Genomic DNA, 13,667 nt, shown 5'->3' on the forward strand with positions numbered 1-13,667 from the left:
GCTGGCACTGCAGGTGGCAGCTCAACTTGCTGCATCAGAACACCGGCCCCCCCCAGACAAAGAGAATTTAAAAAGACTTACAGGTGATAATCGATTTTAAAAGTGCACGGGGAGGGGGGGGCGGCGCCGCGGCTCACTAGACTAATCCTCCATCTTGCAGCGCCGGCACACCGGGTTCTAGTCCCGGTTGGGGCACCGGATTCTATCCCGGTTGCCCCTCTTCCAGGCCAGCTCTCTGCTGTGGCCAGGGAGTGCAGTGGAGGATGGCCCAAGTGCTTGGGCCCTGCACCCCATGGGAGACTAGGAGAAGCGCCGGCCATGGCGGCCATTGGAGGGTGAACCAACGGCAAAGGAAGACCTTTCTCTTTGTCTCTCTCTCTCACTGTCCACTCTGCCTGTCAAAAAAAAAAAAAAAAAAAAAAAAAAAAAAAAAAAAAAAAAAAAGTGCACAGGGGGGGAAAAATGAAGAGTTAGTGATGAAGTGGCCCTCGTGGGCAGAACTCTGCTGTTCCACTGTCTCGGGGGGGGGGGGCAGCCTGGCCCTCTCCTCAACCCCCTGCACCGACCCCCAGCACCAGCAGGAACTTAGGAAGCCTGGGCTAAAGAAAGGAGACGGGGAGTGGTGCCAGCTTGTGTAACCCTGTTGGTTTTGCTTTTAGCTTTTACACTTGAGACTAGAAAGGACAGAGACCTCCTAAGCACTAGTCCACACCCCCAGTGCCCGCTACAGCCACATCTGGGCCAGAGCCAGGAGCCAGGGGCCAGGAATGCAATCCAGGTCTCCCATGTGGGTGGTAGGGACCCAGTTATGTGAGCCAGGCTCTGCACTGGCAGGAAGCTGGAGCCAGGAGCCGGAGCCAGGCAGTGGGGAAGGGAGAACAAGGCTCCCGGCAGGGGTGTTCTCAGCCCCCAGAGGCTGCAGGGCGCAGACTGGGAACAGAGCCAAGCAGCTCCCCGGGGACTGAACTTGTTGTTGAACTTGGAAGCTGGCTTCGGTAGCACCGGCTGTGCAGCAGCAGAAGGAATGAGGGCTGATTTTTTCCATTGCCTGTTCTTCAAATCCCTTTTCAGAAAGAGGGAAAAGACACCTGTTCTGGCTACGATGGCTGGCAACGAACTATTGTTAGCCGCGCAAAGTGGCCCCTTTGTTGTGTGCATGGCCAGGCACTGCGCAGGGGCCCCACCCAGGCGGCTTTGGCTTTGGAAGCCAGCATGTTGGCAGAAAACCACACTGGGGCCTCTCCATGGGGCTACACTCTGAGGGCTGGCCTGGGCTTCCTCACAAGCTTCATAGAAGCGGTGCCACTGTCTATTGTGGCAAATCTTCCACTGCTTTCCCAGGCTGTAGCAGAGAGCTGGATCGGAAGTGGAGCAGCCGGGACTCGAACTGGTGCCCATATAGGATGCTGGGACTGCAGGCGGCGCCTTTACCCACTACACCACAGCACAGGCCCCGTGAATGGCTCTTGGTGAGGGGTACCCCCTGCATGGTGTCCACGCCATCTCTGCCGTCATCCCTGGGGTGACGGAGGTGAGAGCCTGGCTCTGAGTGGACAGATGCACCTTGTCTGCTGGGTGCCAGGTGAGACAAAGACCCACAGAGCCGATGTCACCAGAGGAAGACAAGGGACTGGGACTGATGACTGAGAGTCTTTTTTTTTTTTTTTTTTTTTTTTTTTTGACAGGCAGAGTGGATAGTGAGAGAGAGAGACAGAGAGAAAGGTCTTCCTTTGCTGTTGGTTCACCCTCCAATGGCCGCCGCGGCCAGCGCACCGCGCTGATCCGATGGCAGGAGCCAGGTGCTTTTCCGGGTCTCTCATGTGGGTGCAGGGCCCAAGCACTTGGGCCATCCTCCACTGCACTCCCGGGCCACAGCAGAGAGCTGGCCTGGAAGAGGGGCAACCGGGACAGAATCTGGCGCCCCGACCGGGACTAGAACCTGGTGTGCCGGCGCCGCAAGGTGGAGGATTAGCCTAGTGAGCCGCGGCGGCGCCGGCCTGACTGAGAGTCTTGAAAGAGAAGCTGGAAATGGACGTTGTTCTGTGAAATCTGTTTCTCTTCAGTATCCTGGGGCCGGCATCTAAGCTCCACGTGACCAGGACTTGTCCTGTTGTCTGCCGGAGCCCAGCACCTGACCCTCTTGTAGAGCCACGTGGACCAGAACTTGCAGCAAACGCTGTTTTGCTGCAGTTGGAGCTGTTTCTCTCCCACATACCTTTGCCCATAATACACCAGCGTGACCTGCCAATTAAGCCACATTGTTTTTCTCGAAGATTTATTTATGTATTTGAGAGGTAGAGTGATGCGGTGGGGGAGAGATTGTTCCAGCCACTTGTTCACTCCCCAGATGGCCACAAAGGCTGGGATCAAAGCAGGAGCCGGGAGCTCCATCCGGGTCTCCCACGTGGGTGCAGGGGCCCAAGCACTTGGGCCATCTTCTACTGCTTTCCCAGGATGCGTTAGCAGGGAGCTGGAGGGGAAGTGGAGCAGCCGGAGTCAAACGAATGTCCATTAGGGATGCCGGGTGTCACAGGTGCCGGCCCCTTCCTCACTGCCACATTTTGAGGCCTAGAGTTATATGTGGGAACCCAGTTTTTTTTTGGGGGGGGCACTATTGGAGAGTTCCAGTGGCTTTTTTTTTTTTTTTCATTCCAGAAAAAAAGGAAAAGAAAGCAAAAACAAAAACCACCCCCCGACCTTGGAAGTCATTTCTGCTCTTGCCTTCCTCGTGTGTGGTTAGGTGTTTAGACTATAAACTCACCTGCCACGGGCTGTGCTCCGGCTCCTGTTGTGTGCAGAAGGGCACAGGTGTAAAGGGATGCCCCCCACCCCCGTCCTACCCTAGTTTTCTGTAGGGACTCACCGAGTCCACAGTGGGTGCCTTGGGTTTTGCTGCCTGCAAACTTGGTGTTCACAAAGGTGCCCGTTTCCAGGGAAGTAAACACAGCTGTGGCTGCAGGCAGGGGGCGGGGGCAAAGGGGAGAACAGGCAGCTGGAGCAGGTGGGGGAGCAGCCCTTTCTGGGCCCTTGGGAAGGCAACACAATGTTGCCTCCTGGCTGAACTTGGCCGAGGCATTGGGAGAGGGTATGAAAGCACAGCTCACGCTGCTCCACACTCAGTCAGAGTCAGCCATCATATCCGGGGGGTCCACGAGGCCAGGCTGTGGAAGGGCAGTGCCTCCCTCCCACCCGAGCCCCCTCCCCTCTCCCCAGCAGCCGGGGATCTGCTTCAGGTTCCTGCCCTTAATTGTTCTTAATTGGCAGCGGCTCTGAGCCAGAACCTGATGCCACAGGTCCGTAGGATGCTTGGACATACACAGAGATACATTCCATCTTGAAGCTGCAATATGCCTTTTTTTTTTTTTTTTTGACAGGCAGAGTTAGACAGAGAGAGAAAGAGAGAGAGAGACAGAGAGAAAGGTCTTCCTTCCATTGGTTCACCCCCAAATGGCCGCTAAGGCTGGTGCTGCGCTGATCCAAAGCCAGGAGCCAGGTGCTTCCTTCTGGTCTCCCATGCGGGTGCAGGGCCCAAGCACCTGGGCCATCCTCCACTGCCTTCCTGGGTCACAGCGGAGAGCTGGACAGGAAGAGGAGCAACCGGGACAGAATCCGGCTCCCCAAATGAGACTAGAACTCGGGGTGCCGGCGCCACAGGTGGAGGATTATCCTAGTGAGCTGCGGCACCGGCTTGCAATACGCTTGCTTGCTTGCTTGCTTGCCGTTGGTTCACCCTCCAATGGCCGCCACGGCTGGCGCGCTGCAGCCAGCGCACCGCGCTGATCCGATGGCAGGAGCCAGGTGCTTCTCCTTGGTCTCCCATGGGGTGCAGGGCCCAAGCACTTGGGCCATCCTCCACTGCACTCCCTGACCACAGCACAGGGCTGGCCTGGAAGAGGGGCAACCAGGACAGACTTCATTGAGCTGCTAACCCTGGTGAGCCAGAAGATGTGCGTGGTTGTGTATCCTGAGGTGGACGGGGGCTCGGGGACAGAGGGGACGCGCGAGGACATGGAGGAGCAGCAGCAGCCCATCTGCCAGCCCTCTCCTGGCAAGGACAAGGACTTGCTGGAGCAGTCCCAGCCCTGAGGCCCACTGTCCCCTCGGCTGGCCACCCCCACGTGCTCCTCCTCTCTGCCCTCCTCACCCGCCTGGGTCCCCAGGACACACACACACATGCACACCTGCAGGAAGATCTGGATGTGGTGACGAGAGATGACAACGACACTAACGTTTGTACAAGGAACCGGCCTGCCCCCAGGCCCTGGAGCTGGCCAGGATGCCCTACAGGACCCCTCCCCCGGGCCCATGCCCTCAGGTGCCTCTTCCGGAACCTGAGCCCACTACTGCCTTCCCCCACTTCTAAGGCCGGGAGATACCCTAGTGCAGAGGCACAAGGCAGCCACCAGGAGTTGGCAGATCTATCCCCCATTAAAGGGCGGCTCGAGAGACCCAGACCCCTCGACCCAGACCCCTCCCCCATTCGCCAGGGACCCAAAACTCAGAAGGGATCTGCCCCCCCTGCCCCAGCTCCCACCCCACGCAACCTGGGCTCCCTGTCCCATGGACACTGCCTCCCCACTGAGCTAAGGACCAACGGGAGGGCTGCCCTTCCCCCCAGCCCCAAGCCAGGCCCCTGGAACATCCTGGAAAAGGCTGCAGACTCAGCCCTGCCCCCGCCTCCTGCATCCTGCCCCAGCATGGTGCCAACGCTTCCTGAAGCCAGAGCCTTGCTTGTTTTCAATGTGGCCAACACAGCAGCTTGGCTACACACATGTACACACATACACTCCCTTTCGTTCTTGCAGCTAGCGCAGCCCCACCCAGGGCAGCCACCCCATCATACCATCATACCCTTCACCCCCTCTCTAGGCCTTCGCTCTGGACATGTGTGAAGGACCCCCAAGGCCTTCAGGCCCGAAATCAAAGCCAAATCAGCCTTAAGTCACCACCCATCGAAGAACCGGGCCTATGATCACTTCCTTCTTTCTACCCAGCAGGACAGACCTGGGATTCAACGCCTGTCCCAGGAGGAAGGGCACTTCTCCCTCCCCAGAGGAGCCCATTCCGTGGCCCTGGAGGCTGCTGGGGGCCAGGCTGTCTCCTGGGGGCCAGCTCCACTCCCAGCTCCTCTCCCGTCTTGGGGCAGGATGGGAGGTGGTGGCAGAGGGGCACCCCCTTCCCGGGTACCCCTTTTTCCCTGTGCCCCAGAGGGAAATGAGAGGATCTCCCCTGGGCCCTGCTGTGTGCTACCTGCACCTGGTGTCCTGAGGCTGCGAATTCTGTATCTCAGAGTTCCATTCTCTCGGCCTGTCCCTTGCATCTGGTAAGACTGGAATACAGGGAGCCCCCCGCCCCCCGGCCCTGCTCAGGGCTCCCAGCTTGCCTGGCCCCCCTAGTTGGTGAGATGCTGGCCTTGGCCTAAGTGATGATCCCTTCCACCAGGTAGGCTGGGGTGGCCCCAGGAGGATCAGGGGACCTCCTCATTCCTCCAATCTCCTCCCCTCTTTAATTTTTTTTTTAAAGTGGATGCCTTACTTTTTGGATAAATATTTTTGAAGCTGGTATTTCTATTTCTTTCAGGTTTTGTTTATTTTTTTTAACATAAGGTGGTTCTGGGGGGAGGAGTGGAGCTGGTTAGAACCTTGATAATTATCTCCTGTCTTTCAATTGGTTTAGGTCTTAAGAGTCTTGTTTGTTTTGTGGAGGTTTTTATTTTCCTTTCATGTAATAAAATTTGAAATGGAAAAAAAAAATCCGGTGCCCTGACCGGGACTAGAACCCCAGTGTGCCGGCGCCACAAGGTGGAGGATTAGCCTAGTGGCTCTTTTTGGGGCTTGCGCTGTGGCATAACAGCCAAAAGAAAAAGCTGCTGCCTGCAGTGCCAGCATCCTATATGGGCACCGGTTCGAGTCCCAGCTGTTCCACTTCTGATTCAGCTCTCTGCTATAGCCTGGGAAAGCAATGGAAGATGACCCAAGTCTTTGCATCCACGTGGGAGACCCAGAAGAGGCTCCTGGCTCCAGCTCCGGCCGTTGTGGTCAGTTGGGGAGTGAACCCAGGGGATGGAAGACCTCTCTCCCTCCCTCTCTCTCTCTCTCTCTGCCTCTCCTTCTGCTGGTTCACTCCCCAGGTGGCCACAGCAGCCAGGGCTGGGCCAGGCTGAAGCCAAGAGCCAGGAACTCCACCTAGATCTCCCACGTGGGTGGCAGGGGCCCAAACACTTGGGCTATCTGCTACTGCTTTCCCAGGATGCATCAGCAGGGAGCTGGATCAGAAGCGGAGCAGCTGGGACTTGAACTGGCTCTCCAGTTTGGGATTCTGCTGTAGCAACGATGGCTTCACTTACTGCTGCAGTGCTGATCAGTGGTTCGTGAGGGCTCCACCCCCTGACACTGTCACACTGCGGGCATACAGGACCTCAGCCTGTGGCCACTAGCCTGACCCTTACATTGCTGTGCCCCGGGAGCATGAGGCCGGCTGTGGGTGCCCCTTGCATCTCAGGTGACAGCTGGTTTGAGGTCAGCAGTCATGATGCGGTCACATCCCAGGCTCCCAAGAGCTTTTCAAGAGACGGCTGTGGGGGTGGGCGGTCGGCACAGCAGTTAATACACCACAAGGAACGCCTGCTGGTCCAAATGCCAGCCCTGCTAACCCTTGTGGGCAACCTGGATTGAGTTCCTGGCTCCTGGCTTTGACCTAGCCCAGTCCAAGCATTGCTGGATTTTTTATTTTATTTTATTATTATTTTTTTTTGACAGGCAGAGTGGACAGTGAGAGAGAGAGACACACAGAGAAAGGTCTTCCTTTGCCGTTGGTTCACCCTCCAATGGCTGCCGTGGCCGGCGCACCGCGCTGATCCGATGGCAGGAGCCAGGTACTTCTCCTGGTCTCCCATGGGATGCAGGGCCCAAGCACTTGGGCCATCCTCCACTGCACTCCCGGGCCACAGCAGAGCGCTGGCCTGGAAGAGGGGCAACCGGGACAGAATCCGGTTCCCCGACCGGGACTAGAACCCGGTGTGCCGGCACCGCAAGGCGGAGGATTAGCCTAGTGAGCCGCGGCGCCGGCCCCATTGCTGGATTGAACCAGCTGATGGGAGATCACTCTCTCTCTCTCCTCTCTCTCTGCCTTTCAAAGTAATTAATTAATTAAATAAATAAAATATTAAAAAAACACGTATCTGTGAATTTCCCACGAAAGTTGTGTCTCCGTTCCCTGGATGGGGCTGTCTGTCTCCTCCTGTGATCCTTGCTGGAGGACTCACCTCAACAGTCCCCTCTGCCAGCTGTCATCAAGGCCACCTGCAAAATTAAGAAGCCAGCAATGAGACCTACGCTGGCTGCGGTCCTGACCCACCCCCCTCCCCGCCGGGGTGCCCCTTACAACTCGTAGCAGGGCTCAGTTCTGGCCCTGAACTTTTCCAAAGCCAGGGGCCAAAGCTGCAGAGTACATTTCCTGTGACTTTAAAACCAGGAGAGATGGGGCCTGGCGCAGTGGCACAGCGGGTTCAGCCATTGCCTGCAATGGCGGCATCCTATATGGCTGCCGGTTCAAGTCCCAGCTGCTCCACTTCCCATCCTGCTCCCTGCAAATGCGCCTGGGAAAGCAGTGGAAGATGGCCCAAGTTCCTGGTCCCCTGCACCCATGTGGGAGACCCAGAAGAAGCTCTTGGCTTCAACCTGGCCCAGCCAGGGCTGTTGCAGTCATCTGGGGAGTGAACCAGTGGATAGAAGACCTCTCTGTCTCTCCCTCTCTCTGTAGCTCTGCCTTTCAAATATAATAAATAAATCTTTAAAGACAAAAAGCAGGTGAGATGCAAGAAGGGGGCACACATGCTAGAAATGACAACGACATCACTCTTGGGGTCCAGATCGCTTCCCGAGGTCCCTTTTCCCAGCCTCAGCTTCCCCACCCACAGCCGCAGGACCTCACATCAGGGGCCCCCGCTTCATGCTCTGCAGGACGGAGGGAGCCGATGCCAGAGTCCCTCCATTCCGAGGTGAGCCTGGCATGCCCCCACGCCCCCTGACCACAGGTCCTGGCACACAGCTGGGCACACAGCTGGGTGTGCACAGGTTCTAGGACTTCCTGCCAGCTCTTGGGCTCACGACACTGTTCTGAGCCAGAAGTGAGCGTATCACAGCCCAGCACCAGGGCAGCCGCGAGGTTCCCTTCCCAAATCCCCAGATTCTCACTCAGCCCTTCCCAGAGCTCTTTGCATCATATCCCTGAACACGGGAGTGAAACAGACACCAGCATTTCCGACTGGCGGGGGAAGAGAGGAGCCCGCCCGCTGTGCGGCCCCTTGGGACTGCAGGATGGGGCGAGGGGGCCTGGCTCTGCGCCACCCCACCAGTCCTCGGTCCAGATCTCCCTTTTTGGGGTAGGTGGGTGGGTAGGTAGGGGAGATCGGAGGAGGGTAGGAGGGACCCTGCCTGGGATGAGTCAAGCCGCTGTCCTGAACCAAACACTCAGCGGCTGGAGTTCAGAAAGAAGCAGGGTCCAGGCCATCGCGAGAGGCCTCCAGCCATGCAGGTGAGCTAACAGGTTCCTGAGAATTGTACGGGATGGGGTGAATCTATGAGCAATGCCCAGCCTTCATGCTCTGTGTCTGTGGGACATTCAGGATAAAGGCAGAGGCAGACATCTTGCACGGGGGCTAAGGTGCCACCTGCATCCCGTATCAGAGAACCCAGGTTCAAGTCCCGGCTCTGCTCCCGAATCCAGCTTCCCAGCAATGCACACCCTGTGAGGCAGTGGCGATGGCTCAAGTCGCTGGGTCCTTGCTTTGTTAAGTGGGAGACCCGCTGGAGGTCCTGGCTCCAGCTGCAACCTGGCCCAGCCCTGGCTGTTGCAGGCATTGTGGGGAAGTAAACTAGCACATGGGAGTTCTGTCTCTCCTCTGTCTCTTTGCCTTTCACTACCCTAAATGAACAAATAAATAAGAATTTCAAAGGATGCTCTCGGATGCGGGTCCCACGCTACGATGAGCTCGGATCCGCTTGGGACACCTGCCTTCCGCAGCTCTGGTGCACTGAGCATTGTGGCCCCAGGCTGTGTTCTGTCCCCAGAGGACAGAAAGCCTGGCCACAGGACACTTCGTAGCCTTCTTCAGCATCCCAGTGGCCTTGTCATTTTTAAATTATAATTCAAAAATGATAGTAAGGGGTCCGGCACTGTGGCATAGCTGGTAAAGCCACCGCCTGCAGCACTGGCATCCCATATGGACGCTGGTTCAAGTCCCAGCTGCTCCATTTCTGATCCAGCTCCCTGCTAATAGCCTGGGAAAGCAGCAGAAGATGGCTTAAGTGCTTGGGCCCCGGCACCCATGTGGGAGACCCAGAAGAAACTCCTGGCTCCCGGCTTCAGCCTGGCCCAACCCCAACCATTGCAGCCATTTGGTAAGTGAACCAGTGGATGGAAGATCTCTCTCTGTCTATTGTTTAAATAAATAAAAAAATCAGTTTTTAAAAAAAAGGGTTAACGGGTTCTAGTCCCGGTTGGGGTGCTGGATTCTGTCCCGGTTGCCCCTCTTCCAGGCCAGCTCTCTGCTGTGGCCAGGGAGTGCAGTGGAGGATGGCCCAAGTGCTTGGGCCCTGCACCCCATGGGAGACCAAGAGGAAGCACCTGGCTCCTGCCTTCAGATCAGCACAGTGCCAGCTGTAGCGGCCATTGGAGGGTGAACCAACGGTAAAGGAAGACCTTTCTCTCTGTCTCTCTCTCACTGTCCACTCTGCCTGTCAAAAAAAAAAAAAGTTCTTTGGTGAATTAAAGGGCAGGTGGTGGAGGCCTGGCTGAAAACCAGAGACAGAAAGAGAGAGAGAGAGAGAGAGAGAGAGAGAGAGAGAGAGAGAGAGAGAGAGACAACTGGACATCACAGGAAGGCTGCAGGAGAGATCTGTCTGCCAAAGCGTCCCGAAGTAAGCACTCTGGAGACATGAAGGCTACCGTGCACCGGAGATCCTCCGAGACAGGAGAGGAGGTGGGAAAGATAAAAGAAAGAAAACTGTCCAGTGGAGCTCGGAGGGCTGTTGTGTGTCTGAGCTCTGAGCGCTGGGCTGTGTGGCTTGAACCAGCTGATTCCTGCTACTCACTCCATGGAATTCGGTCCGGATGAGGGCCGCCTGCCATTGTTTTCAGCTCACCAAAGTCAAATCATATTGTGGCTTCCTCTCCCTGCTCGGAGTGGGGTCCGGGGTTGCTGTGGCGTAGCGGGTAAAGTCGCCGCCTGCAGTGCTGGCATCCCAAGTGGGTGCCAGTTTGAGTCCCGGCTGCTCCACTTCCCAGCTCTCTGCTGTGGCCTGGGAAAGCAGGAGAAGATGGCCCAGGTCCTTGGGCCCCTGCACCCACGTGGGAGACCTGGATGGAGTTCCAGGTTTCAGGCACTTTGGGGAATGGATTGTGGCCATTTGGGGAGCGAACCAGCAGATGGAAGGTCACTGTCTTTAACTCTGCCTTTCAAATAAATAAATCTTGAGAAAAAGAATATGGCTCGGATGAAAACGCCTCCATCACTCGACAACAGGACTGGCTTAACACCTCTTTGATGTGTGCTGGAGAACTGACTGACAGCAGCCCTGTCAGGGAACTGCCACAATGATTCCATTTCACAGACGGGAAAACAGAGACTCAGCAAGACTGTGCCAGAGGTCAGACAGCCAGAGAGGGGCAGAGCCTGGCTTCAGGGGTCCAAATTCCCCACCCAGTACCCAACCCCATATGTGACAATTGTTTGCGTTTTCCCTATTAGCTTCAAGTCCTCTTGCAACTTACGAAGGAAACAAAAGGAGCACACAGAGTCTCAATGCCTGTGCCACTCCCCCGACCCACGAAGGGAGCCCCCTCGCGTTCCTTCTCTGACGCTTCTACGCATGCGCCCAGCACCCTGGCCCGCCCACGTTTCAGACAAGTGCATAAGCAACTCTGTCCCCCCGGGGATGGGTTCGGGCTTGCTTTTCCCCCTCCGATCGGCTTCCAACGCTGCCAGCGCTGCCTGTGCTGATGCCGCGTCTGCACCAGCCAGGGCCGAGGCACCACTGCACTTGGAGTGTGGCTGGTTTCAGTGCAAATGTCCTGTGATCATAAAACACACGCTGGGGGCTGGTGTTGAGGCTTAGCCGGTAAAGCCGCCACTTGCGTGTGATGCCAGCATCCCATACTGCACCTGCTGTCTTACTGATTTTTCATAGCGCTTTTGAAGTCCGTTGTGTGTGTGTGTGTGTTTTAAATTTATTTCTCTGAAAGGCAGAGTTTACAGAGAGAGAGGGAGAGACAGAGAGGTCTTCCAAACTCTGGTTCACTCCCCAGTGGCCACAACAGCCGGAGCTGCGCTGATCTGAAGCCAGGAGCCAGGAGCTTCTTCCAGGTCTCCCACATGGAGACCTTTTTGCTGGCAGCATAAAACGCTACATGAAATGCCTCACATGTGTTTCAGCCCCCCCCCCCCCCCCCCCCCCCCCCCGTAGCAGAAACTCACAGTTCTGGGAGCCGGAAAGTCCAAGACCCGTGGTGGGGGCAGGGCGGGCACACCTGCTGGTGGCTTCTTGCTGTGTCCTAACACAGCAGAAGGGTGTAGAAAAGGGTGCCACTATGGCAAGAGAGAGCTGAACTGTTTGTAACAGACACTCCCTCCTTCCACGGGCCTTGATCACAAACCCTTTCCCAGGCTCAACCAGCTCTTCAAGGTCCCATCCCCCCCCCCCCCCCCCAACGTGTTCCATTGCTGCTCAGAGAGAGGCTGAGCCACCGTCCACACACACACCTGAAGGAAGCCAAGCTGGGACAGAAGTCAGGCTGGCCAGCTCCAAAGCCTGCCCTTGTAACCAGAAACCTGGCAGGACGGGACCCAGGAGAAACAGCACAAAGCTGCTCAAGGGGCCGGTGTTGTGGCATAGCGGGTGAAGCTGCCTCCTGCGGTGCCGGCATCTCATATGGGTTCCAGTCCCGGCTGCTCCATTTCCATCCAGCTCTCTGCTGTGGCCTGGGAAAGCAGTGGAGGATGCCCAAGTCCTTGGGCCCCTGCACCTGCATGGGAGACCAGGAAGAAGCTCCTGGCTCCTGGCTTTGGATCTGCTCAGCTCTGGGCTTTGTGGCCATTTGGGGAGTGAACCAGCAGGTGGAAGATTCTCTCTCTCTCTCTTTCTCTCTTGCTGGCTCTACCTCTTCCTCTAACTCTGTCTTTCAAATAAATAAAATAATCCTTTAAAAAAATCTGCTTACGTCATCAGTGCAGCTGAGGCTGGCCACGTCTCTGACAAAACAGCCGCCTTACATATTCATGAAGCAGCTGCCTTTGCTGACGTTTACCAGGATGAGTATTAAACAGATGCGTATTTTTGTGGCAATGTTGGGCTTCCTGAAAGCAGCCCAGGCAGGATTTTTCTGACATATGCTTGCAGCATTACAAAACTTTACTCTTTGTCACTAATTATATGAACTATTTATAGGGCAAATTGTCAATACCCAGTATTTGCTCATGCATCTAACATTTTCAATTTGTGGGTTTTTTTGTTTGTTTTTTAGCCATATCTATTTATACCTGATTTTTTTTTTCTTTTTAAAGGACGTTCTCATTATGATGCCAATGACAAATTCGGGGCTTGTGATCAAACACGCTGGGAGGGGAAAAAAAATGACGCACGTTGCCATGGGGATATTATTGATGACTATTAGATTGCTTCTCAAATTCTGAATAGAAAGCCACGTTAACATTTTGAATCATAAAGTTACAAAACTAGCAGAAGCCTGAGGAACCTGGCTGAGACCATAGGTTTGGCGTTAGGCAAACTGGGTGACCCTAGACCCACACCCATTGTTAAGTCTCAGTTACTTTGTCTTTAAAATGGGGATGCTTTGGAGTTGGCGTCCTAGCGCTGTGGGTTAGGCCAGAGCTTGGGACACCTGCCACCCACACTAGAGAGTTGTTTCAGGTCCCGGCTGCTCTGCGTCCCATCCAGCTCTCTGCGGGACACCTGCCCCCCACACTAGAGAATTGTTTCAGGTCCCGGCTGCTCTGCCCAGCTCCCTGCTAATGAGCCTGGGAGGCAGCAGATGATGGCCCAGGTGCTTGGGCCCCTGCCACCCACGTGGGAGTCCTGGATGGAGTACCTAGCTCCTGGCTTCAGCCTGGCCCAGCCACAGTTGTTGGAGGCATTGGGAGAGAGAAGTATCCGAGAAAAGATTTCCGCGTGTCTATCACTTTGCCTTTCAAATAAAAATAAATTTAAAAATGTTGAACAGTTGTTTTAAAAAAATAAAATAGCGGGTCGAAGCCATGGTGCTGTGGGTTAAGTCGCGGCCTGCAGCGCCGGCATCCCATATGGGCGCCAGTCTGAGACTCGGCTGCTCCACTTCCCACCCAGCTCTCTGCTAAAGGCCTGGGAAAAGCAGCAGCAGATGGCCCAAGTACTTGGGCCCCTGCACCCGCGTGAAAACCCTGAACGAAGCTCCTGGCTCCTGGGTTGGCCCTGGCCCAGCCCTGGCCGTTGAGGTCACTTGAGCTAAATCGCCTGTTTCTGACTAATTTACTTAACTAGACTCGCAACCAAATCCAGCCTACACCAGCCCGCCCACCGCATGTCGCCTAGCAACAGCCTCCTCCCCTCACGCCTGCGCTTTTACCCCGCCCCCTGCTCAGTGCGCATGCTCAGATCCGTGCGTCCGGCCCC

General features: G+C 56.0%; 1 long non-coding RNA gene across 1 annotated transcript; it reads right to left on the reverse strand.

Annotated features, from left to right (window-relative positions):
* Window positions 1–5,450: 5,450 nt before the first annotated feature.
* On the reverse strand, window positions 5,451–13,645 carry LOC138846334 (uncharacterized). Its single transcript, XR_011383802.1, has 2 exons — window positions 11,762–13,645; window positions 5,451–7,301 (listed from the first exon to the last, which is right to left on the reverse strand). It is a non-coding gene; the product is annotated as an uncharacterized lncRNA (long non-coding RNA).
* Window positions 13,646–13,667: the final 22 nt, after the last annotated feature.

The sequence above is a fragment of the Oryctolagus cuniculus genome, chromosome 17 (genome assembly GCF_964237555.1).
Source record: "Oryctolagus cuniculus chromosome 17, mOryCun1.1, whole genome shotgun sequence".
In the NCBI taxonomy this organism is placed as follows: domain Eukaryota; kingdom Metazoa; phylum Chordata; class Mammalia; order Lagomorpha; family Leporidae; genus Oryctolagus; species Oryctolagus cuniculus.